The following is a 24,429-nucleotide window of genomic DNA, read 5'->3' as shown; positions in this document are numbered from 1 at the left end:
TCACTGAGACGGTTTATGTCAGAGAGAGAATCACAGGTTCTCGGACCTCACGGCATCCTTAGGGGTAAGGGAGGAGCCAAGGCCTTCTAATTTGCTTGGCCAGGACTGTTGCTCATCACACCTGATTACACAACTGTGTCATTCAGCTGCCATTTTCTCAGACTTTTATGCAGTGGTATTTGGGAATGACGTCAATTCTTTTCCTGTCTGACCCCTAAGATTACAGTGACTCAGTGCTGGCTAGTCAACCTTAAAGATTAAATCGAGGACATCGGCTTAATGATTTTAGCAGTGAGTGTAAAGGATTTCTCGAGTATGAGGATCATACTATAAAATAGAGCTGAAAATTTTGTTTTATCTTAAAGAGAAATTAGTACAGCTGAAAACAAATCTTAGGATTGTATTTTCCTTCCTTCTTTCCTTCCTTCCTTCTTTCTTTCCTTCCTTTTGACAAAGCCTTGCTATGTATAGTTTCAACTCTTTCTTTTAACTTTTTTTAAAATTTATTTATTTTAAACTCCAGATTTTATTCCCCTCCTGGTTCACCCTCCGACTGTTCCACATCCCAAATCCCCTCCCTGCCCCCATCTCCACGAGGATGTCCCACCCCCTACTCACACCCCACCAGACCCGGGGCCTACAGTCTCTTGAGGGTTAGGTTCATCTTCTCTGACTAAACCTAGACCTGGCAGTCCTCTACCCTATATGTTTTGGAGGCCTCATATCAGCTGGTGTATGCTGCCTGGTTGGTGTTCCAGTATGGAGATCTCTGGGGTCCAGATTAATTGAGACTGCAGGTCCTCCTACAGTGTCGCCCTTCATCTCAGCTTCTTCCAGCTTTTCCCTAATTCAACCAGAGGGGTCAGCAACTTCTGTCCATTGGTTGAGTGCAAATATCTGCATCTGATTTTTTCAGCTGCTTGTTGGGTCCTTTGGAGGGCAGTCACAATAGGTCCCTTTTGATGAGTGCTCCATAGGTTCCGTAATAGTGTCAGGTCTTGGAGCTTGAGATGGATTCCACTTCAGGCCTGTCATTGGACCTTCTTTTCCTCAGGCTCCTCTCCATTTCCATTCCTGCAGTTCTTTCAGACAGGAACAATTATGGGTCAGAGTTTTGATTGTGGGATGGCAACCCCATCTCTCACTTGATACCCTGTCTTTCTGCTGGAGGTGGGCTCTACAAGTTCCCTCTCCCCAATGTAGGACACTTCATCCAAGGTCCCTCCCTTTAAGTCCTAAGAGTCTCACCTTTCAGGACTCTGGTGCATTCTGGAGGGTCTCCCCAACCTCCTTCCTCCCAAGGTTTCCATTCTTTCTTCTGGTGCTCAGGGATTTCAGTCCTTTACCCCCACTCAATTCCCTATCTTGTTCCCCTCTCTTGCTGGCTTAGAACTTGCTATGCAAACCAGGTTGACATCGAACTTGTGTTTCTCTTGTTTCTGTCTCCTGAGTGCTGAGATGATGACAGGCATATATCAGCAAGCCCAGTTCAAAGATTGTATTTCTGAAAAACAAAAAACAAAGAGCAAAAAATATCAAGTACATTTCTACAATCTTGACTCTTGGGTGGTAAAGACAAGAAGATCACAAATTCAAGGCCATACTTGCTCCATGAGACTTTTGTCTGAAAAAAGAAAGAAAGAGCAAACTGAACATAAGAACATTCCAGTGGATGGAGTGAATGCTGCTTCCTCTTTTTGAGCTCTGTATAGAGGTCAGCTCTCAGATGGCCAACTATTCTTAGAACTTACTTTCTGCTTGGGGGAGGTACTTAAGTTAAGGTTTCACTATACACAGACTGAGACCATGTAGGGTACAAAGGTACAGCTGCCTCACCTTTGTGGGAGAGAGCAGAGGATGCTTTCCAGCTTCAGAGACTCATGTGGTCCTGCCAAGGTTTCTATTTCTGTTCCACTGCAGCTCACTTCTTTTTCTGCCTGCCCTGCTACCCTGGTTCCTTACATACATCATCCAGGAAAGACCTCCCCAGTCAGTGCCTGCTCAGAGATCCTCTCCTCTAAGGAACTGGACTCAGTCAGCATGTCCGTATTTGACTGGGAGTTGTTTTTCTTTCTTAGTGCACCACCAAATGAAAGCATGGCTCACTATTAAAGACATCTTAGCCTCCACAGAATAGATGAGCATCAGCCAAGTGAAAGAACAGGGGATGGAGGGAAATGCTGGAACAGCTTGGAGTAGTCTGTCTTGAGAGGCCTTGCATGTTAATTCTACCTAGTTTGACTTTGTCTTGCAGAAGCTGAACATAAATCACAGGTCTTTTTTGGTGTGATGAACATAGACTCCAAGTATGTTAAATAAGCATTCTACCAGTGAGCTACAGTTTCAGGCCTAGAATTGGCTTTTAAATGGCTTCAGTGGCCCGAAGGTTAATAGGATAGCCTTCCTAAGTTTCACTGGTTGCCTTTGTAGGGGCTACAGTCTTCAGTCTCAATTCTCTTTTCACAGGCTACTGATTTTAACATGACTCTTACTACCCTGAAGGAATTGTCATGCTGTATATATTATTGTGTTATATACATTACTTTTGTCACTAACAAAGGACTGCACTTTAGATAAACCTTAGTTAACACTATGGGCCTTTTGAAGACCATTAGACTACAGGGGTGCCAGAACAGATGTAGAGCTCTGGGCAAGGAGCACTCACAGGGTAGGTGGTCAAGGGTTTAGGGAAAGAGAAGAGAGACAAGACTTATAAAGTCAATTTCTATTCGGATCTGCAAAGATGTGTGAATGCTTTTATCTTTGTAGCCACATGGATTAACAAGAAAGGCTGATCTGAGAACCATGAGGCTGCTAAGTTAAGGCAGGGACGGAAGTGCACTATTACAGCTTTTCTTGTTTATACTCTCGAATTTGTTTTATGTATTACAAATGATCACGTTTAAAATAAATGAATTGACAAGAGGTGATGTGAGGCATCATTCTGCTGTCAGCACCTCCTGAGTTCCCAAACACTTACTTCAAGGACTTAATTTCTGTTAGAAATTGTGAGCAGCCTTCCCTAGAGCCAACGACTCATTTGTCTCCACAGCTAGGCATTGCTGAGAAGAAGCCAATCTTCCTTCTGGATGTGTCCCAGCATGCTTTGCCTTTGTTCCAGCTATTGTGCTGTGATCTCATTCCCACAGCATTTGATGCTGCTGTTTGCTTCAGCTCAGTTCCCTCTGGGGTGAAGAATGCACCTGCCCAGCACCTTTAACAGTGTTTCCCTGTTAGCCTTTTCTCAACACTGTAGGTCTGTCGCAGTAGATCATTTTATCTCAGGGTGCTGTCTGTAATTGGCATCAAACAATATAACATCTCACTTTTCTGTATGCTGCTCAACATCTAGTTTGTGAAGTTTTAGTTTTCTGGGATGGTGGTTGGTACAATCACGTCTCAAGGAAGCATCTGGATGGTGAGCACAGTAATATTTCCATCAAGTTCTCCATCCACATTTTCTAGCTAGTAAGCTCATTTGTTTGATAAGAGACTTCAAGAGGTTTTAATTTTGTCAGTGAGGCCATTGCTGAAATAGACATAATAATGGCCCAGGAAGCTAACACCAATAATGCTCAGTTTGGGCAAGAAGGAAGGCATCTCTGGCTGGGCCTCATTGTTTGGCACACTGAGATGCACTTCATCTAGACAGACACATCTCAGCACTTTCCATTCTGTAGGAATTCTGGCCAAATCTCAGAAGCAGCTTGTTTTTACATGCGTTTTCTCCACTGTGTGGTTTTCTCATTTCTATAACAGGTTCTAACATTCTGAAATAAGATGATACACACAAACATTATGGCTCTTTTAATTTTGAACTGTCCCACATCCTTTGGTTTTTAATTGCATTGGGTTTTTTGGAAGAATCTAAACCGATAGTACTCTAGAGAACCCCATATCTTAAACTTTGATTTGACCAGTTTCTTGTGATGAAGTTCAGGTTGAACACTCTGACAGGATTTTTTTGTAGATGCCTCACAACAAGTGGACATAGTATCGAACTGCTCTACCCAGAATCTTTGTTCACTTGGGTAATGTATTGCTAGTCTTTTAGTAGAGAAAAATTCCCTTTGTTTTGATGCACAATGTATCATTTTCATACAGTATAAATGGTCTTTTGGTAGATTCAAAGCTGCTACTTGTGAGCTGCCAGTTTAATCAGAGACTGCAAGATTCTTCTCTGTAAGGCCCGTATCATTCTATTCTCTCTCTATTTGACTAACAGCAGCCTACTTTTCTGTAGCTTTATAAATGGTGGCTCACCAACCTTTTTGGGTTTCAGGAATCAGATAAGGTCAACAAGATGATAGTTTGTTTATGGATTTGTGCAGTCTTTTGTACAGTCAAATACAATTGGATCATTTTTTTTCCATAAACTGTTATGTATATTTTTAGCAATGCAGTTTCGACTATTTTTGTTTCTTCTTAGCATTTTAAGTATCTTGACATTTTTCTGATTTACGAAGTCCTAGGCCCTTTATTGGTGGCCGCAGTGGTAAGAGGTCGTTCAGGCTGACATTTGTCTTTTGCTTTTACTCCTGAAGATTTGTTGTCATTACTCTTACAGAAAATTTGTGATGTGTTTATAGAACCAGGCTGAGGTTTCTTTGCTGTTATTCAATTTGAGGTAGGGTCATTATTAGCTTGTGTCAATTCTACTAGGCTCCATCCAACAACTCCCTAGCAACAGCTTGTGTAGTCATCTGCCAGGTGAGAGCCAACTCCTAGGCTACCCCAGCCCTCTGTCTCTCTCCACTTCCTATTCTCTTTCCTCCTTCTTCACTCTTTTTTGTTCCCTACCTGTTCCTGGATGGCCTCTTTCTCTTGTTTCTCTCTCTTTCTTGCTCTTTGCCTTTCTTTGTCCGCACCCCCTTCTCTGTCTCTTTTTCTAGATCTTCTTCCCTTCTACTTCCAATAAATCATCTTTGTACCAGATCTGTCACATGGCTTGATTGTTTAAGAGGCTGGCTTATCATGGGCCTGCCAGATGCTCCCTCCTGCCACATTGCACAACTGTTTTATAAAACACAGTAGTCATGGTTATAGAAGTTCCTATGTCCATGATATTTCTTTTAATATTTCTATTGTTTTATTTCTTACAGTTTTACTCTATAACACTTTGGAGTTTGCTGGGATACTGATTGAGGAAACATAATTTCTAATGAAATATACTATATGGTCTTCCTTCAAAAGTGAATTTCAAAAGTGAAATTCTGATTTAACAGAGAAAGCATTACGTATATAAGCAGGGACATAAATAGCCCAAATAAGGAAGAGAGACATTGAAAACTATTTAATGAAAGAGGGACACCAGTAATGTAGTGTTCAAAAGAGTACAGGCAGGTGCGTGTTAATTATAGTCACAATAATGTGAGATTTTTATGGGAAGAAAAGGGAAAAGAAGGATGAAAAGTAGGAGAAGGAGGAGAGGGAAGAGGGGCCGGGAGGAGGTAGTGGTGGTGGTGGAGAAGGAGGAGGAGGGAGAAGAATAGAAGGAGGGGGTAGAGGAGAGGGAGGGTGGGGTAGATTACTGAAAGTACAATAGGTACTGTCTAAGAATGGCCTTAGCAGGACTACCTCTTTGAGAGGAATTAGTAAATTCAAGGGTGTGCCTTCTTTAAGACATAATAATTCTATATATATATATATTCATATTCAAAACAATTGAGTGGTGTATTCCCAAGACGATGTTTACTTTTTCATTGTAGCCCTATTTTGTAATAATTTGAAACTGGAAATAAGCCTACTGTCTTTCAACAATAGGATAGATGAATAAATTGTGCTATATTTATAAAATTTGGTATATACTATTGTACTGAAATGAATAGGAATACATAAAAGAACCCGACTGGCTCTCATAAGCATGTTATTGAAGGGAAGGTATCAGCTATAATATGCATTATAAAATTTTACCTCTATAGAGTTTCATAACAGATGTAACTAAACTATAAGGTTAGGTTCCATACTTTGCTGACAAAATAATATAAAACACCTAAGAACTCATTAACACTAAAATAGTGACCATTTCATGGGGAAGGAGACACACGTGGTTGGGCAGGAGCAAGTAAACAAAGAGCATATAGGTAGCATATTACCATCTCTGTTTCTTGACCTGTATGGCAGGAACAGAGTTTGCTTAATAAACAGTGGACATTTTTTTTTTTTTTTTTTTTTTTTTTTTTTTTGGTTTTTCGAGACAGGGTTTCTCTGTGTAGCCCTGGCTGTCCTGGAACTCACTTTGTAGGCCAGGCTGTCCTCGAACTCAGAAATCTACCTGCCTCTGCTTCCCGAGTGCTGGGATTAAAGGCGTGCGCCACCACGTCCGGCTGAGTGGACATTTTAAATGAGATATTCTATTAGTCTTTGACAATTTTACACATGTTCACAGTGTATTTTGACCAAATTTACTTCCTATTTCTTCTTCTCAACTCCTCCTGTCTGACCCTCTCAACTTGCCTCCCCCAAGACCTGTTTTTCTTTCTTTTAATAACCCTCTGAGTTTAATTAATGTTGTTCCTATGTTCATGGGTGTGAGAACATCCATAGCCTAATAACAGAGTTCAACCTACCAGGCCATTACACTAAAGAAAGTTTACGCTCCTTCTCTGCACCCATCAGCTGTCAGTAACTCCTCAGCTAGAGAGAGAGTTCATAAGTCCCTCCTCCCCATGCCAGAGTGGTGACTGGCTTCATCTTGTTCAGGCAGCACTGTGGGCTCCTGAGTGCAATGGTCTTGTCATGTTCAGAAAAAAAACATATATGTATTTTAGATACATGTATTATATTTCACATCAAAAGACATTTATGAATATTTTTAAATCCTACTGGCTGAATTACAGAGTTGAAGCCACCCATAAGAAAGCATAATCAACTCACTACAGCTAGGGAAATGGAATTAAACTATCAATGAACTATTCCTTTGTATGAAGCAAAATAGCAAATGAGTAATAGTTCCTGTTACCAATGAGGATGAGGGGAAGGTTCTTTCATACATACTGAACGTTACAGCTTTATTGGAAAGAGATGTGTAATGCTTACTACAAGAAAAATAAACAAAACAAACCACTGTGAATCATTCAATCCTGAATGCTTGCTAGTACTTGGGAAACAAGGTAAGTACTATTGTTATAACACCTCTGAGGTTAAACAGCTTAATAAAGTAATGGTTTACTAAATTATAACATGAACCAGCACAGGATATTATACCCCACTAATAAAGAATGAATGAGAGACACTATACCTTCCTAGAAGGAATTCCCATAAAGTCTCACTGACAGGTAAGAAGGTAGTGAGAAGCACAAAAGGTGTCATACCGTTTGTGTAAGACAACACCAGCCACAAACATTCTCAAGCTCAGACAAACAACTCAGAAACAGAGGGGGACCTGTACTGTGATGCTCACGTGGGTTTTGAATGGGACATCCAGGCTGATGTGGTTGTGTTTTGGAAGAAAACGCCCAAAACGCTAGGTTTATGGAGCTGAGGCTGTATCACAGTGATGGTCAGAGCTTGCCTAGCAAACAGCTCCTCCTCCTCCTCCTCCTTCCCCCCTCCTCCTCCTCTTCCCTCTCCTCCTTTTTCTCCTCCTCCTCCTTCTCCTCCCTCTCCTCTTCCTTCTGTTTTTTTAAGATAGGGGTTCTCTGTGTTACAGCCCTGGCTGTCCTGGAACTGACTCTGTAGACCAGTCTGTACTTGAACTCACAGAGGTCTGCCTGCTTCTGCTCCTTAAGTGCTGGGATCAAAGGCATGTGCCACCACAGCTGGACATACAAATTTTCTTTAAACCAGAATTGCCACAGATGAACAAATAGCAATAAGACCATTAGTTACAATTTCAGAGGAAGAGCATTAGCAAAAAGAGGCTCTCTGAAATATGGTGATATATCTATATTGTTCCTGATAGTTTTTCCCTTTCCTTCTAACTGAACTGCATTTTTCTGGGTGCTACGGGTTCATTTTCTTGTGTTCATGTAACTTACTTCTGGGCCATATCCCCATACCCTGTGTTTTGAGACCCTGTCTCACTTTAGGTTGCCTTTGAAGTTGACATCTTCCTCCTCCTCCTCCATGTCTGGAATCTCCACCTTCAGAGGGCTGAAATTACAGGTGGTACCCAGCTGAGCGACACACTTGAGAATAGTGATTACTTCAGTATATTGATTACAAGTTACAACTCTGTGAATTTCCTTTTTTTTTTTTTTAGTTTAAAAAATAATGGAGCTTGGATATATATATCTTGCATGTATGTCTGTTTGTATACCATTGGTGTGCCTGGTGTCCTCAGAGGTCAGAAGAGGACACCATATCTCCTGAGGCTGAAATCGCAGTTGATTATGAGCCACTCTGTAGGTAATGGGAATTGAACCTGAGTCCTCTGAAAGAGCAAGCAGTACTCTTTACTGCTGAGCCATTTTTCCAGACCCCTACTACTTATATTTACAAAAATTAAGTGTGATGCTGGAAGATGGCTCAGAAGGTGAAAGTGTTTGCTGCAGAAGGTTGACGACTGGAGTTCAAATTCTGGAACCCACACAGAAGGTTTGTTGATCTTCACAAGCACACGGCTTATGTGTCTGGTTGTGCATATGTGTCCATACATAAATCCTGTGCACACACGAACGTGCACACATGCACACAAACACACAAAATAATAATAATTTAAAAATGTCAGTCAGCCTCAGGGAGGAACGACAGAAGGATTTAAGAAGACAGTTGTTACTACAGGATAGATTGCTTAATGTGTACGGCTCCTTAAAGATCTTCCACAGGATAAGGTGTGGACATTAAAGACAATGATACTCATCCTGACCTTGTGACGGTATGTGTGTGTGTGTGCATGCTTTATCTTTTAACAAAAATGTTTAAAAAGGAAATTAAAATCAGTAGAAAACAGAATAAAGAATAGAATACGGGTTCTAGGTAGTTGCCTCAGTAAAATTCCTGTCTTGCAAACATGGGGACCCCTGACTGTCAACAGCTATGTAAACTCTGAAGATGGTGGTGAACACTTCTGCTCCTAGCACCAGAGCAGAGTCAGGTAGGTAAAGGAGAAAAGAGGTAAAAGAGGAAATGGAAAGGTGTACACATAACCACATTCCTGTTGTCAATTGTTTCCGTAACATCTTTAATGTTTCCCTGGAGCTCACTGGACAGCCAGCCAAGCCTAATCTGTGAGCTCATGACAAAGAGAGATCCTGTCTTAAACAAACAAACCATAGATAGCTCCAGAAATATAGCAGCTGAGATTGATTTCTGATCTCTACATGCCTACGCATACACAAGGCACTGTACACCTGCACACACATGTATCCAAGTCTACATGATCACAAGATAGGGTATCACTGTACTCCTGACTCTCCTGGAACTCATGTGTAGACTAGGCTGGCTTTGAACTTCCAGAGATTTGCCTGTCTCTGCCTCTCTAGTGGTAGGATTAAAGTTCTGTGCTATCACACCCTGATATATTGTGTAGAGACATAATGTGTTTCTATTTGAAGCCAAGTGCTATTATAGAACTGAAAAAAAAAGAAGTTTGTAAAGAAAAATGTTACTGTAATCAAAAGTTTGATTTATGAAAGAAAGAAGACATCTATTAAAAAAAAAAAACTTTTATCTTAGCCTGAGGCCACAGTGTTGTAACTGGCAACCTCCACACTCAGTGCTCACTGACTCACCCACATCAGCTTCCCATCGTGTATGTGCAATTCAGGAGAAGTGTGTAGACAGCTGTACTGTACCATTCAAAGATCATCTATACTATATCTTTATATATCTTTTGTTTTTTAAAATAAACATTTATGTTTATGTATGATATAGTGTGTGTGCATGCATTTCTATATGCCATGCTTGTGTGTGTACTCTTTGAGGCTACTCCAGATCCTCTGGAGCTGGAGTGACAGGTAGTTATGAGCTGTAGATGCTTAGAACAAAACTTATGTTCTCTAAAAGAGCAGCAGCCTCTTCACCATGGAGACATCTACCTTTTCTATGTTAAGATGCACACAGTTACCATAGTTTTATGACTGTCTATAGTGTTCACTATAGTAATATGTTGTCCACGTTTGCTGGCTGAGAGCAAGAGGTGGTACCATATGGCACAGGTATATAGTAGATAGTGTTGTCTAGTCTTGTATAAGTACTCTATGATGTTCACACCATTGTGAACTCACCTAATGATTCTTTTCTCAGAAGTGATGCATTGCTAACCCTGCATAAATAAATTATATGTTTATACACACATTTCTATAAAAATTTTTTTGGTTTTGTTTTTCAAGACAGGATTTCTCTGTGTAGTTCTGGTTAACCTTGAACTTGCTCTGTAGATTAGGCTGGCCTCAAACTCAGAGATTCCCCTACCTCTGCCTCCTGAGTGCTGGGATTAAAGGTGTGTGCCACTATTTTCTTACCTATTTACAAATTTTCAACATGAAATAACATTTACATGAAATTGATTGAAAACCTTGTTGAGAACATTCTCCCATGTGAATAAACAGCTTTACCATATTATTTTTGGACTGTGTTTTGTAAACTTTGTTAATAAGTGATATTATCCCACACCCTTCTTTGTTATGTTTAGTGGGAAAGAAAAATGAAAGATTATGTTCCAAGTCGTCCCTTTTCAAAGATAACTGTGTTGTTGAGCATTGTAAGAAAAGGAAAAGGTACACATATATCTACCTTCCTGTTGTCTTTTGTTTCTTTAATGTCTTCTTCAGAACCATAGACTAACAAAACACAATATTCTGGCATAGTGAACCTCCCTTCAAGTTGTTACTCAGGGATGTCCAAGAGACTCCCATAAAATGCCAGACATTGCTTCAATCCTTGCTTGCCTCTCAGAAGTTGAAGGTAAGGCCCTATGGCTGATGACATCACATACTTCAGACACAGAACTTGAGGGATCAAGCTGTAACTGAACTTATAGCCTCCTGAGAACTATTTCTTATAGTCTGTGTGTGATAGAAGCTGTCAAAGGAGCAAAGGCTAAGGATAGTCCTCCCTAGGCACATAAAGTATGAACCACAGCAATGACTAGCATGAAATACATAAGGGAGCCTTGGAACTTGGAGTCAGCAAGAAAATTAACATCCACAGGTATGCTTTTGTCACAGCCCACATCCATCGGACTCTATGCCAAGAGAGAGGACTGCTCACACCAGAGGAAACAAACAGGAAATCTTGGACCTCTTGGATGCTTTAATGAAGCCGGCAACTATGAGTTTTATTCACAGCTCAGGACATCAGAGTGAGAAGAGACTCAGTGGCCCGGGACAATAACCAGACAGATCAAGTAGCTCAAGAAGTGGCTATTCAAGAGCCTATCCTGCTTATGGGCCTGCAAGGGACTGGAATAAGAGATGGCTTCACTTAAAATATATAGAAAAAGAAAGGACTCAGATTGCTAGCCACCCTACCAACTATTACCAAGAGAAGGAAGGACAATGGTGCACACAAGATGAGAGAACTATACTTTCCAGAAAGCAAGGAAAAGACTTACTAGGCCAAATGCACAGATGGACTCATTTAGGGGATAAAAAGCTTATCCAAGCAGTTAAGGGAAATATATATATATATATTTAATATATATTAATTTATTATATATATATATTATATATATTTACCTCAGGTTCTTGGCCAGAAAGACAGTAGAACAGTGAGTGTAAGGTATGGCAGGAAGTAAATGCTTATGCAGCAAAGAGTAAACAGGGTAAAAGACCTAGGGGACAACAGCCTGGAGTTTATTGGTAGGTCAATTTTACAGAAGTTAAGCCAGGAAAATATGGTTACAAATACCTTCTAGTGTTTGTAGATGTCTTCTCTGGATGGCTTGAGATATTCCTCATCAAGCAGGAAATAACTACCGAGATAGCTAAGAAGATATTAAAGAAAATTTTCCAAGTGTGTGTGTCTATGGCTTGCCCAGGACTGGAGTTTCCACGGCGAGCTCAAGTGAAAGGAGGGTCACGTGTGTACAGAAAACACGCTCTTCCGCTGCTTGACAATTCTAGTAGTTGGTGAAGCATATGGCTCACAATGGAGAGATTGGCAGATTCAAGTGGCCATTTTAATGTTTGAGTAATGATGGAGATGGACCCAAATTAGAAAGTGATTTCTTCAATAAAGCAATAGAAGGTTCTTCATATCACTTCTGGAAGCTCAGTCCAGTTTTGGGGAAGGAGGAGAACAAGTGAAATACAGAAAATTAATAAGAAGAAAACTTCATTTTGGAATTCTCTTTTCTCCTTATCTTTTCTACTTATAATTTAGCTTTGGATGGATAAATAGTAAAGACCAAAGAAATAGGATATATATTTAGGAGCTTTAGACCAAGAAATTTGCCTTGAAAGCTGCTATTCTGTGGCAGGAAAACTATATCAAGTTTCTGTTGGATTCCTTTTTCAAAAAAACAAAACAAGAGTTCTTATATCTTTAGATTTTGAAGGTTAAAACTGATAAAAGCACATCTCTCTGCAGACTGCTTTAAGCAGTTGTGTGAGATAATGAGATTTGTGTTTTAAAGGCTTTTGTTGTGGATAGCTTGCCACTGGAATTGATTGCATAGAAGCTCTCTTACAGTTCTTTACTATTACATTTTTGACCTGTCACCTTGATGACATTTCTTGCCCACATCTGAGACCATTTGTCCTAGTAGCCATGACCTTGTTATGAACAGTGCTTGCACTCACTGTGCAGATGTCCATGTTTTCCCTATTTAAGCAACATAACAGTGCCATTACTCAAGACAGTTGAATGAGGTGAACATAGACATAGCTTCTCCCCTTTCCCCCTTTTAAAAATGTAACAAATAACCTTTTATGTTCTCTTCCCCCCTTCCCCTCCCCACTTTGGAAAAGTGTGGGAACAAGGTATTCAGGATGAGCCATTGAGAGGATTAAGAGGGTGGGCCGTACAGAGCTGGGCTTTTTGTGCTTCATCACAAGGCATGCTGCTGGCCAGGTTATTTTAGCACCCTTCTTTCTTTTTTTTTTAATTTTTAATATTTTTATTACATATTTTCCTCAATTACATTTCCAATGCTATCCCAAAAGTCCCCCATAGCACCCCCCACTTCCCTACCCACCCATTCCCATTCTTTTGGCCCTGGCATTCCCCTATATTGGGGCATATAAAGTTTGCAAGTCCAATTGGCCTCCCTTTCCATTGATGGCCGACTAGGTCATCTTTCGATACATATGCAGCTAGAGACAAGAGCTCTGGGGTTCTGGTTAGTACATCATGTTGTTCCAACAATAGGGTTGCAGATCCCTTTAGCTCCTTGGGTACTTTCTCTAGCTTCTCCATTGGGAGCCCTGTGATACATCCAATAGCTGACTGTGAACATCCACTCCTGTGTTTGCTAGGCCCCGGCATCGTCTCACAAGAGACAGCTATATTTGGGTCCTTTCAGCAAAATCTTGCTAGTGTATGCAATGGTGTCAGCGTTGAGAAGCTGATTATGGGATGGATCCCTGGATACGGCAGTCTCTAAATGGTCCATCCTTTCATCACAGCTACGAACTTTGTCTCTGTAACTCCTTCCCTGGGTGTTTTGTTCCCAATTCTAAGAAGGTGCACAGTGTCCACACTTGGGTCTTCATTCTTCTTGAGTTTCATGCGTTTAGCAAATTGTATCTTATATCTTGGGGATCCTAAGTTTTGGGCTAATATCCACTTATCAGTGAATACATATTGTGTGAGTTCTTTTGTGATTGTGTTACTTCACTCAAGATGATGCCCTCCAGGTCCATCCATTTGGCTAGGAATTTCATAAATTCATTCTTTTTAATAGCTGAGTAGTACTCCATTGTGTAAATGTACCATAATTTCTGTATCCATTCCTCTGTTGAGGGACATCTGGGTTCTTTCCAGCTTCTGGCTATTATAAATAGGGCTGCTATGAACATAGTGGAGCATGTGTCCTTTTTACCGGTTGGGACATCTTCTGGATATATGCCCAGGAGAGGTATTGCTGGATCCTCCGGTAGTACTATGTCCAATTTTCTGAGGAACCGCCAGACTGATTTCCAGAGTGGTTGTACAAGCTTGCAATCCCACCAACAATGGAGGAGTGTTCCTCTTTCTCCACATCCTCGCCAGCATCTGCTGTCACCTGAATTTTTGATCTTAGCCATTCTGACTGGTGTGAGGTGGAATCTCAGGGTTGTTTTGATTTGCATTTCCCTGATGATTAAGGATGTTGAACATTTTTTCAGGTGTTTCTCTGCCATTCGGTATTCCTCAGGTGAGAATTCTTTGTTCAGTTCTGAGCCCCATTTTTTAATGGGGTTATTTGACTTTCTGGAGTCCACCTTCTTGAGTTCTTTATATATATTGGATATTAGTCCCTTATCTGATTTAGGATAGGTGAAGATCCTTTCCCAATCTGTTGGTGGTTTTTTTGTCTTATTGATGGTGTCTTTAGCCTTGCAGAAGCTTTGTAGTTTCATGAGGTCCCACTTGTCAATTCTCGATCTTACAGCACAAGCCATTACTGTTCTATTCAGGAATTTTTCCCCTGTGCCCATATCTTCAAGGCTTTTCCCCACTTTATCCTCTATAAGTTTCAGTGTCTCTGGTTTTATGTGAAGTTCCTTGATCCACTTAGACTTGACCTTAGTACAAGGAGATAGGAATGGATCAATTCGCATTCTTCTACATGTTAAAAACCAGTTGTGCCAGCACCATTTGTTGAAAATGCTGTCTTTCTTCCACTGGATGTTTTTAGCTCCCTTGTCGAAGATCAAGTGACCGTAGGTGTGTGGGTTCATTTCTGGGTCTTCAATTCTATTCCATTGGTCTATTTGTCTGTCACTATACCAGTACCATGCAGTTTTTATCACAATTGCTCTGTAGTAGAGCTTTAGGTCCGGCATGGTGATTCCACCAGAGGTTCTTTGATCCTTGAGAAGAGTTTTTGCTATCCTAGGTTTTTTGTTATTCCAGATGAATTTGCAGATTGCACTTTCTAATTCGTTGAAGAATTGAGTTGGAATTTTGATGGGGATTGCATTGAATCTGTAGATTGCTTTTGGCAAGATAGCCATTTTTACAATGTTGATCCTGCCAATCCATGAGCATGGGAGATCTTTCCATCTTCTGAGATCTTCTATAATTTCTTTCTTCAGAGACTTGAAGTTTTTATTATACAGATCTTTCACTTCCATAGTTAGAGTCACGCCAAGATATTTTATATTATTTGTTACTATTTAGAAGGGTGTTGTTTCCCTAATTTCTTTCTCAGCCTGTTTATTCTTTGTGTAGAGAAAGGCCATTGATTTGTTTGAGTTAATTTTATATCCAGCTACTTCACCGAAGCTGTTTATCAGGCTTAGGAGTTCTCTGGTGGAATTTTTAGGGTCACTTATATATACTATCATATCATCTGCAAAGAGTGATATTTTGACTTCATCTTTTCCAATTTGTATCCCTTTGATCTCCTTTTGTTGTCGAATTGCTCTGGCTAGGACTTCAAGTACAATGTTGAATAGGTATGGAGAAAGTGGACAGCCTTGTCTAGTCCCTGATTTTAGAGGGATTGCTTCAAGCTTCTCACCATTTACTTTGATGTTGGCTACTGGTTTGCTGTAGATTGCTTTTATCATGTTTAGATATGGGCCTTGAATTCCTGATCTTTCCAAGACTTTTATCATGAATGGGTGTTAGATCTTGTCAAATGCTTTTTCCGCATCTAACGAGATGACCATGTGGTTTTTGTCTTTGAGTTTGTTTATATACTGGATTACGTTGATGGATTTTCGTATATTGAACCATCCCTGCATCCCTGGGATGAAACCTACTTGGTCAGGATGGATGATTGTTTTGATGTGTTCTTGGATTCGGTTAGCAAGAACTTTATTGAGGATTTTTGCATCAATATTCATACGGGGTATTGGTCTGAAGTTTTCTATCTTTGTTGGGTCTTTTTGTGTTTTAGGTATCAGAGTAATTGTGGCTTCATAGAATGAGTTGGGTAGAGTACCTTCTGTTTCTATTTTGTGGAATAGTTTGTGAAGAACTGGGATTAGATCTTCTTTGAATGTCTGATAGAACTCTGCACTAAACCCATCTGGTCCTGGGCTTTTTTTAGTTGGGAGACTATTAATGACTGCTTCTATTTCTTTGGGGGATATAGGGCTGTTTAGATCATTAACCTGATCTTGATTCAACTTTGGTACCTGGTATCTGTCTAGGAACTTCTCCATTTCATCCAGGTTCTCCAGTTTTGTTGAGTATAGCCTTTGGTAGAAGGTTCTGATGGTGTTTTGGATGTCTTCAGGATCTGTTGTTATGTCTCCTTTTTCATTTCTGATTTTGTTAATTAGGATGCTTTCCCTGTGCCCTCTAGTGAGTCTGGCTAAGGGTTTATCTATCTTGTTGATTTTCTCAAAGAACCAGCTCCTTGATTGGTTGATTCTTTGAATAGTTTTTCTTGTTTCCACTTGGTTGATTTCACCCCTGAGTTTGATTATTTCCTGCCGTCTACTCCTCTTGGGTGAATTTGCTTCCTTTTGTTCTAGTGCTTTTAGGTGTGTTGTCAAGCTGCTAATGTGTGCTCTCTCTAGTTTCCTTTTGGAGGCACTCAGAGCTATGAGTTTTCCTCTTAGAAATGCTTTCATTGTGTCCCATAAGTTTGGGTATGTTGTGGCTTCATTTTCATTGAACTCTAAAAAGTCCTTAATTTCTTTCTTTATTCCTTCCTTGACCAAGGTATCATTGAGAAGAGTGTTGTTCAGTTTCCACGTGAAGGTTGGCTTTCTATTATTTATTTTGTTATTGAAGATCAGCCTTAGTCCATGGTGATCTGATAGGATGCATGGGACAATTTCAATATTTTTGTATCTGTTGAGGCCTGCTTTGTGACCAATTATGTGGTCAATTTTGGAGAAGGTACCATGAGGTGCTGAGAAGAAGGTATATCCTTTTGTTTTAGGATAGAATGTTCTGTAGATATCTGCCAGATCCATTTGATTCATAATTTCTCTTAGTTTCACTGTGTCCCTGTTTAGTTTCTGTTTCCATGATCTGTCCATTGGTGAAAGTGGTGTGTTGAAGTCTCCCACTATTATTGTATGAGGTGCAATGTGTGCTTTGAGCTTTACTAAAGTTTCTTTAATGAATGTGGCTGCCTTTGTATTTGGAGCATAGATATTCAGGATTGATAGTTCCTCTTGGAGGATTTTACCTTTGATGAGTATGAAGTGTCCCTCCCTGTCTTTTTTAATGACTTTGGGTTGGAAGTCAATCTTATCAGATATTAGAATGGCTACTCCAGCTTGTTTCTTCATGCCATTTGCTTGGAAAATTGTTTTCCAGCCTTTCATTCTGAGGTAGTGTCTATCCTTTTCTCTGAGATGAGTTTCCTGTAAGCAGCAAAATGTTGGGTCTTGTTTGTGTAGCCAGTTTGTTAGTCTATGTCTTTTTATCGGGGAGTTGAGTCCATTGATATTAAGAGATATTAAGGAAAAGTAATTGTTGTTTCCTGTTATTTTTGTTGTTAAAGTTGGCATTTTGTTCTTGTGGCTGTCTTCTTTTAGGTTTGTTGAGGGATTACCTTCTTGTTGTTTCTAGGGCGTGGTTCCTGTCCTTGTATTGTTTTTTTTTTTCTGTTATTATCCTTTGAAGGGCTGGATTCGTGGAGAGATAATGTGTGAATTTGGTTTTGTCGTGGAATACTTTGGTTTCTCCATCTATGTTAATTGAGAGTTTGGCTGGGTATAGTAGCCTGGGCTGGAATTTGTGTTCTTTTAGTGTCTGTATAACATCCGTCCAGGATCTTCTGGCTTTCATAGTCTCTGGTGAAAAATCTGGTGTAATTCTGATAGGCTTGCCTTTATATGTTACTTGGCCTTTTTCTCTTACTGCTTTTAGTATTCTATCTTTATTTAGAGCATTTGTTGTTCTGATTATAATGTGTCGGGAGGTATTTCTTTTCTGGTCCAGTCTATTTGGAGTTCTGTAGGCTTCTTGTATGTTCATGGGCATCTCTTTCTTTAGATTTGGGACGTTTTCTTCTATAATTTTGTTGAAGATGTTTGCTGGTCCTTTGAGTTGACAATCTTCATTCTCATCCACTCCTATTATCCGTAGGTTTGGTCTTCTCATTGTGTCCTGTATTTCTTGGATGTTTTGAGTTAGGATCTTTTTGCATTTTAAATTTTCCTTGATTGTTGTGCCGATGTTCTCTATGGAATCTTCTGCACCTTAGATTCTCTCTTCCATCTCTTGTATTCTGTTGCTGATGCTTGTATCTATGGTTCCAGATTTCTTTCCTAGGGTTTCTATCTCCAGTGTTGCCTTAATTTTGGGTTTTCTTTATTGTGTCTACTTCCCTTTTTAGGTCTAGTATGGTTTTGTTCATTTCCATCATCTGTTTGGATGTGTTTTCCTGTTTTTCATTAAGGACTTCTACCTGTTTGATTAGGTTATCCTGTTTTTCTTTAAGGATTTGTAACTCTTTAGCAGTGTTCTCCTGCAATTCTTTAAGGGATTTTTGTGCTTCCTCTTTAATGTCTCCTACCTGTTTACCAGTGTTCCTTTGTATTTCTTTAAGTGTGTTATTAAAGTCCTTCTTGAAGTCCTCTACCATCATCAGGAGATATGCTTTTAGATCCGTGTCTAGCTTTTCTGGTGTGTTGGGGTGCCCTGGACTGGGCGAAGTGGGAGTGCTGGGTTCTGATGATGGTGAGTGGTCTTGGTTTCTGTTAGTAAGATTATTATGTTTACCTTTAGCCATCTGGTAATCTCTGGGGTTAGTTGTTGTCGTTGTCACTGTTTAAAGATTGGAGCAGAAGCTGTGTTCCACTCACCAGCAGTCTCAAAATCCTGTGGCGGGGGTCGTGGGTAGCTGGTGGTACCCCGGTGCTGGTCCAGCCGGAAGAGGCCTGTGGTCCTACTCAGGCCGGTTTTCTGCTTCCCTAACTAATGCAGTCTCAGGTCCCGCACGCAATTGGATTGGAGCAGAAGCTGTGTTCCACTGACCAGCAGTCTCAAAATCCTCTGGCGGGGGTCGTGGGTAGCTGGCAGGTGTCAGCCGACCCTGCGCTCTAGCTACCCCGGTGCTTTTCTGACTGGAATAGGCACCCTTCTTTCAAGAAAACCTAGTGGAAGATACAGGCGGCAACTTTGGATACAGGACCACAGAGGTGACATTCTGAGGATCCTGGCCTTGAGGTTGGATGCCTCATCTTGCTAAAAAGACACTGGACCTAAATGGCGCAGCATGACTTTGTTCCTGCTTGGCTAAATTTCTCAAAGCCACAGTCAGCTAAGTCATCTACAGCTACCTTTGACAAACACGGAGAGCACCTATCCCGTGGAGAAGGTAGATTTTGAATAAGCCGTCGTCAACATAATTCCTCTGATGGCTTTTTAAACAATGGACCTCTATGGACTACAGGAGATTCTTGGCACCAACCCTCCCTATTCCGCCATGATTCTGTTGACTCTGGTGTCTCTAAGGGATCATATGCTGGAACCACAGGGTTTCTATCTGGTTGGCATGGCTCTTCCCGAGGTCATGATGGTATGAGCCAACATAGTGGAGGTAGTACAGGAAACCAACGACACTGGAATGGCACCTTCCATTCCCGGAAAGGCTGTGCCTTTCAAGAAAAAACACCAACTGAGATTAGGGAAGAGAAAAAAAAAAGAGGATAAAGTAGAAAAGTTGCAGTTCGAAGAGGAAGTTTTCCCTTCTTTGAATCCAGAAGCTTGGCAAACAGAATCAGTCATGCAGACCTATTGGGACCCCTTCTGGAGTGGGTTGTGGGAAGCCAAGCAACCCTCAACGATGCTAGTCATCAAAAAATTTTCCAAAGAGGATCCTGCTGCTGCCTTTTCTGCTGCATTCACCTCCTCAGGATCCCACCATGCAAATGGGAACAAAGTGTCAACAATAGTCCCAAGTGTCTATAAGAACTTGGTTCCTAAGCCTCCACCACCACCCTCTAAGCCCAACGCCTGGAAAGCTAACAGAATGGAACACAAGTCAGGATCACTTTGCTCTAGCCGGGAGTCTGCTTTTACCAATCCAATTTCTGTTACTGGCTGCTGGTGCAGTTCTCCACTCTCCTAAAGAGAGTCCCTCCAGTACTACCCCTCCAATTGAGATCAGCTCCTCTCGTCTGACCAAATTGACCCGACGAACCACGGACAGGACGAGTGAGCTCCTGAAGACTCTGAAGGATGAACGAAATGGAGACTGCTCAGAAAGTAGAGACTGGGACAAGCTAGAGGGGCTAAGATCGGAGGGCAGCCACACACCTGAACCAAAGGAAAATGGAGAACAAGGTTGTCTTCAGAGCGGTCTTTCTCTACCCATGGTAGAGGAAGGGGAGGATCTGTCACACTCTCTGGAAGCAGAGTACAGGTTATTAAAAGCAATGGGATGGCAGGAATACCCTGAAAATGATGACAGTTTGGACTGTCTTGTGTAAGAAATATATTTTCTTTAAAATTAGAGATTTGGCCCAAACTATCTGCCTTAAATACTCCAGGGGTGCCAGAGACCCCTCACCTCTTCCAGGCTGGTGACTGGATCTATGTAAGGAGACATTGGGTACAATCGCTAGAGCCCTGATGAAAGGGACCCTTCCAGGTGCTGTTAGCCACTCCCACAGTCCTCAAGGTGGACAACATTATGTCCTGGGTGCATGCTTCCCAGGTGAAACCGGCAGACACTCTGCTCCCCAGAAACTCCCGCTGGACGGTACAGAAGATGGACAATCGGCCCAAGCTCAAGATCACTTGACCTTGATCATGACCGCCTGGTGGTACTTTTTGATTCTGGTTCCTTCCCCCATCCTATGTGCCTGGCCACCAAACCTGTTACAGCACTCACTGTCTCCCTTCAATTGGGATTAGAGGTGGCTGGGGCAGCCACCAGGATCTCCACTTGGGTCTTCCAAGGAGAAAATTATGACAGTCTGAGGGCAGCCATAGATTTTGATGTAGAGAAAATAGAAACTTCAAGAATCACGGACTTCATTGTCAGAAGTAATACTGCAGAATAGGAGGGCTATGTGCTGCCTTAGCTGAGGAGTGTTGCTTTTATATAGACCATTCCAGGGTTAAAGAGTCAATGGTCAAGGCGAGAGAAGGGCTAGCCAAGTGGAAGAAAGAGAGAGAACAGAGTCAGGGCTGGATTGAGTCTTGGTTTAACTCCACCCTTTGGTTAACCACCCTCATATCCACCCTGTTTCAACCCCTAGTTGTTCTCCTGTTATTGCTGACTTTTGGCCCCTACATTTTGAACTGCTTGGTCGCTGTTGTTAAGGAACTCATAGGTACAGTACAGCTAATGATCTTGAAGCAGAGATACAAAGAACTAGATACAGAAGACCAGGAGTATGAGCTATCAGAATATCAGCAATAGCTTCAGGATTGAAACATGCACAAAGAAAAGGGGAAAATGAAGAGGTCAGCTCAGGAACTTTAGAAAATTCTACCAGACCCCTCTCCTCCTGGAAGCGAAAGGTCATAAAGAACAGAGGCGCCCCTCTTCTTTGGAAGGGAGGGGCTAATTACATCCCTCAGACCACAGGAAGGAGGGACTGACCACTGGCCACCTGTGGGTAGGGGTACATACATTCTGTGACCGTTGGCCACCTACCTCATTCCCTATAGTCCAATCAATTTAAAAGTCACACTGTTCTGCCTATAACATTGTGCCTAATGGCTGCTGCCTGGAGAACTGTATAAAGGCTTGCGGGATGGGCTATGCATGGTCACTCTCTCTCTCCATGTGCAGGGAGACCCCAACATGTTAGAACAATAAATTCCTATTGCTTTTTGTATCAATATCTACCTCTGCATCATTCACTCAGGGAGTCCCTGATAAACTAAGGCTCGCCAGAGTCTTACAGTATCCTCATCATTCATCATAATCATTGAGGTGGTGAGTGTGCCCAGTTCTTATCTGGGGATCAGGAGTACTGTGTCATATGTGCCCAGATCCAAACCACAGGACTTTCTGCTTTGCCTTCAACACTTCCTAATAATGGTCAGAGGTCTACAATGGTGACCTCTGTGCTTAAATATATTTTTAGTTTTTGTTAAATGCAAGGCTTTTAAAGATGTACTGTTTACTATTCCTCAGGAAGCAGGGCTGCCATGTTTTTGTTTTCTTGTTTCTGGGAGATAGTTGTTAACTTGTTGCCTAGGTCTCAAGGTGACAAGCTCCTATTAATTGTTACAAAGGTTGACAGGGTGGGGCAGTCATGTGTTATTTTAAAGAGCTGTTTTGTTCCCAAGTTTGTAGAAACATGGCCATTTTTTTCCCTATGAAATTAGTTTTAAGAAGATTGGCGAATCTTTCCAGTAGTAGGGAACAACCAATTTTAACTCTTCTGCAAATGTTACTTTTTAAAATGTTTTTGTTTGTTTGCTTGTTTTTGACACTAGCTCTCTGTGCCTTGAACTTGGGACTCCTCGGCCTCAGCCACCTGAGTTCAAGGATTATAAATGTGTGGCACCACAGATTTTAGCCTTTAATTTCTAAAACCACATTTGAATTCCTGCAATTACTTTTCCCTTTGTAGTTTATACTCATTTACTAGGTGGTGAGAACAAGACTCAGAACAACATGTAACATAGCACAGTGCATCAGGTTGCTGATGAAGTTGGAATTATGGTGTAGGTCTCCTGTATTTTAGTTGAATTGTTTGTTTTTACTAGATATTGATTTTTCAAGAACTCACTAGATTCTTCATTTCAGAAGAAAATCTGTAGTTAGAACTATTTCTGACTTTCAATTTATCAGCAGCAAGTTATAAAAAGTGAAGCCTCTAAGGGGTGTGTATGTTCAAAAGGCAGAGCCAAATAACTCTGAAGTTTGAGACCTGACTCTGAAGGAGTCCATATGCGTTTCTGAATGAAGAACTCCTGCAGGAGCACAGTTTGTGCTGATTTACTAGGCACAGACTTCTGGCGTCCAGACTAAGCTCTGCATTCTTAGTTCACAGACCTGGGAGTGAGTGTTGTGTACCTATGTGGATGGATTGCTTAGCCAAAAGCCACATTTTAAGAAACTGGAAAAATTGGTCAGTGATACATATAATATAGGCATAATCCTATAGATTTAGGATATACTAACCTAGTTGTTCTTCTGAACAAGCCTAGGAGACAGGCACACCCTTATTCTATTCTTGGGGATGGTCGTGAGGGGCTATGACAGTCTCAGCCTCCACAGATCTAAGTCCTGCCTCAGCCACTGTACTGTACCACCTAGGGAAGGATTTTAAAACCCTCAGTTTCAGATAATTCTCATGACTGGAAACAAGAGAATTTGGCTTCATGGTGTGGCCGTTCCTGGCTGCTGTGCTATCAGAACAACTGCTGGTTCTTCTTGCTTCGCTTAGTAGCTCTGACTCATGTTTTTCATGTACTATTAAACCAAATCTTTAAAATGACAGGTTGATAAGGAACTAAATGATGAAATGAGATGATTTGGAAGGTTCCAAAAGTCAGTCTGGCGCTTAGTGCCACTCCTCCAGTTTAAAACAAACAAACAAACAAAACAAAACACTCCCAAGCCTCAGATGTTTTCAGCAGAGGGCCCAGTGAGATGCAAATTTTTGGTTTCAGAATTGTTGGTTGGTTGTTTTGATCTATCACCCAGCCTCAAAATATCTGGAGGGACCCACCAGGCCTAAAGAAAATCACGTTTTATTAATATCCACAGCTGTTGAGGAAGGTAGGCAAGAGGCAAGAGAAGTGTGTGTTATGTGACAGCCTTGCAAAACAAACACTTTTTGTGGTTGACACCTTCAATCCTGCTGATGGAATTTGCTGTGGAGGGAATTGAGACTGGGGCTGGAGAGGACATTGCTTTGATTTCAAACATGTATATAATGCCCAAACCTGGTTCCTTCTGTTTTAAGTCACCTGGACTGAAAATCATTTAAAGCTACAAGATCACTTTTTTCTGTTCCAAAGACTTTCCATTCTCAGTTGAATTTCTCTGCCTACCTCATGGGAACATAGTGGCACCTCAGATCATTGCTCTGACCCCTATGAGAAGTCTCTATTCATGGATACTATGGGAGTAGTGTCCAGGAGACACTTCACGGGGGTGGGCTGGGGGGTGGGTTGGGGTCTGGTGGCTTCCATTGCCAGCCACTGATATCTGGGAAGCTGTTTCATGCTAAGAAATGCCAGCCATTAAAAGTATAGAACTTGAGAGACAGAGCCAGCGTTGAACTAGCTGCATGGTTTTTCAGGAACTGCTACCATTGTAACAACAGGCAACCTAGTGTTCAGAATGTGCCTTGTCCTTATTGCCTGGCACACAGCTCTCATGACACTGTCCCCCATTCCTAGCCAGAGAATGAGACCAGGGTTCCCACTGATGCAGAGATAGCCTCCAGGACCTCAGAGTGTTTGCTTAAAAGCCCAAGTTAGTTTGTCTCTGTCTTAGCTACACAAAGATTT

The 24,429-nt window shown here is 41.3% G+C and overlaps 1 pseudogene; it reads left to right on the top strand.

The window, feature by feature from the left end:
- Positions 1–19,145: 19,145 nt before the first annotated feature.
- On the top strand, positions 19,146–20,435 carry LOC110310529 (vasculin-like protein 1 pseudogene; annotated as a pseudogene).
- The last annotated feature ends 3,994 nt before the right edge of the window (positions 20,436–24,429 follow it).

The sequence above is a fragment of the Mus caroli genome, unplaced genomic scaffold (genome assembly GCF_978045245.1).
Source record: "Mus caroli unplaced genomic scaffold, Mus_caroli_1 scaffold_1, whole genome shotgun sequence".
NCBI lineage: Eukaryota > Metazoa > Chordata > Mammalia > Rodentia > Muridae > Mus > Mus caroli.
Note: the sequence above shows the minus strand (reverse complement) of the source record. Positions and strands in the feature narration are given on the sequence as shown.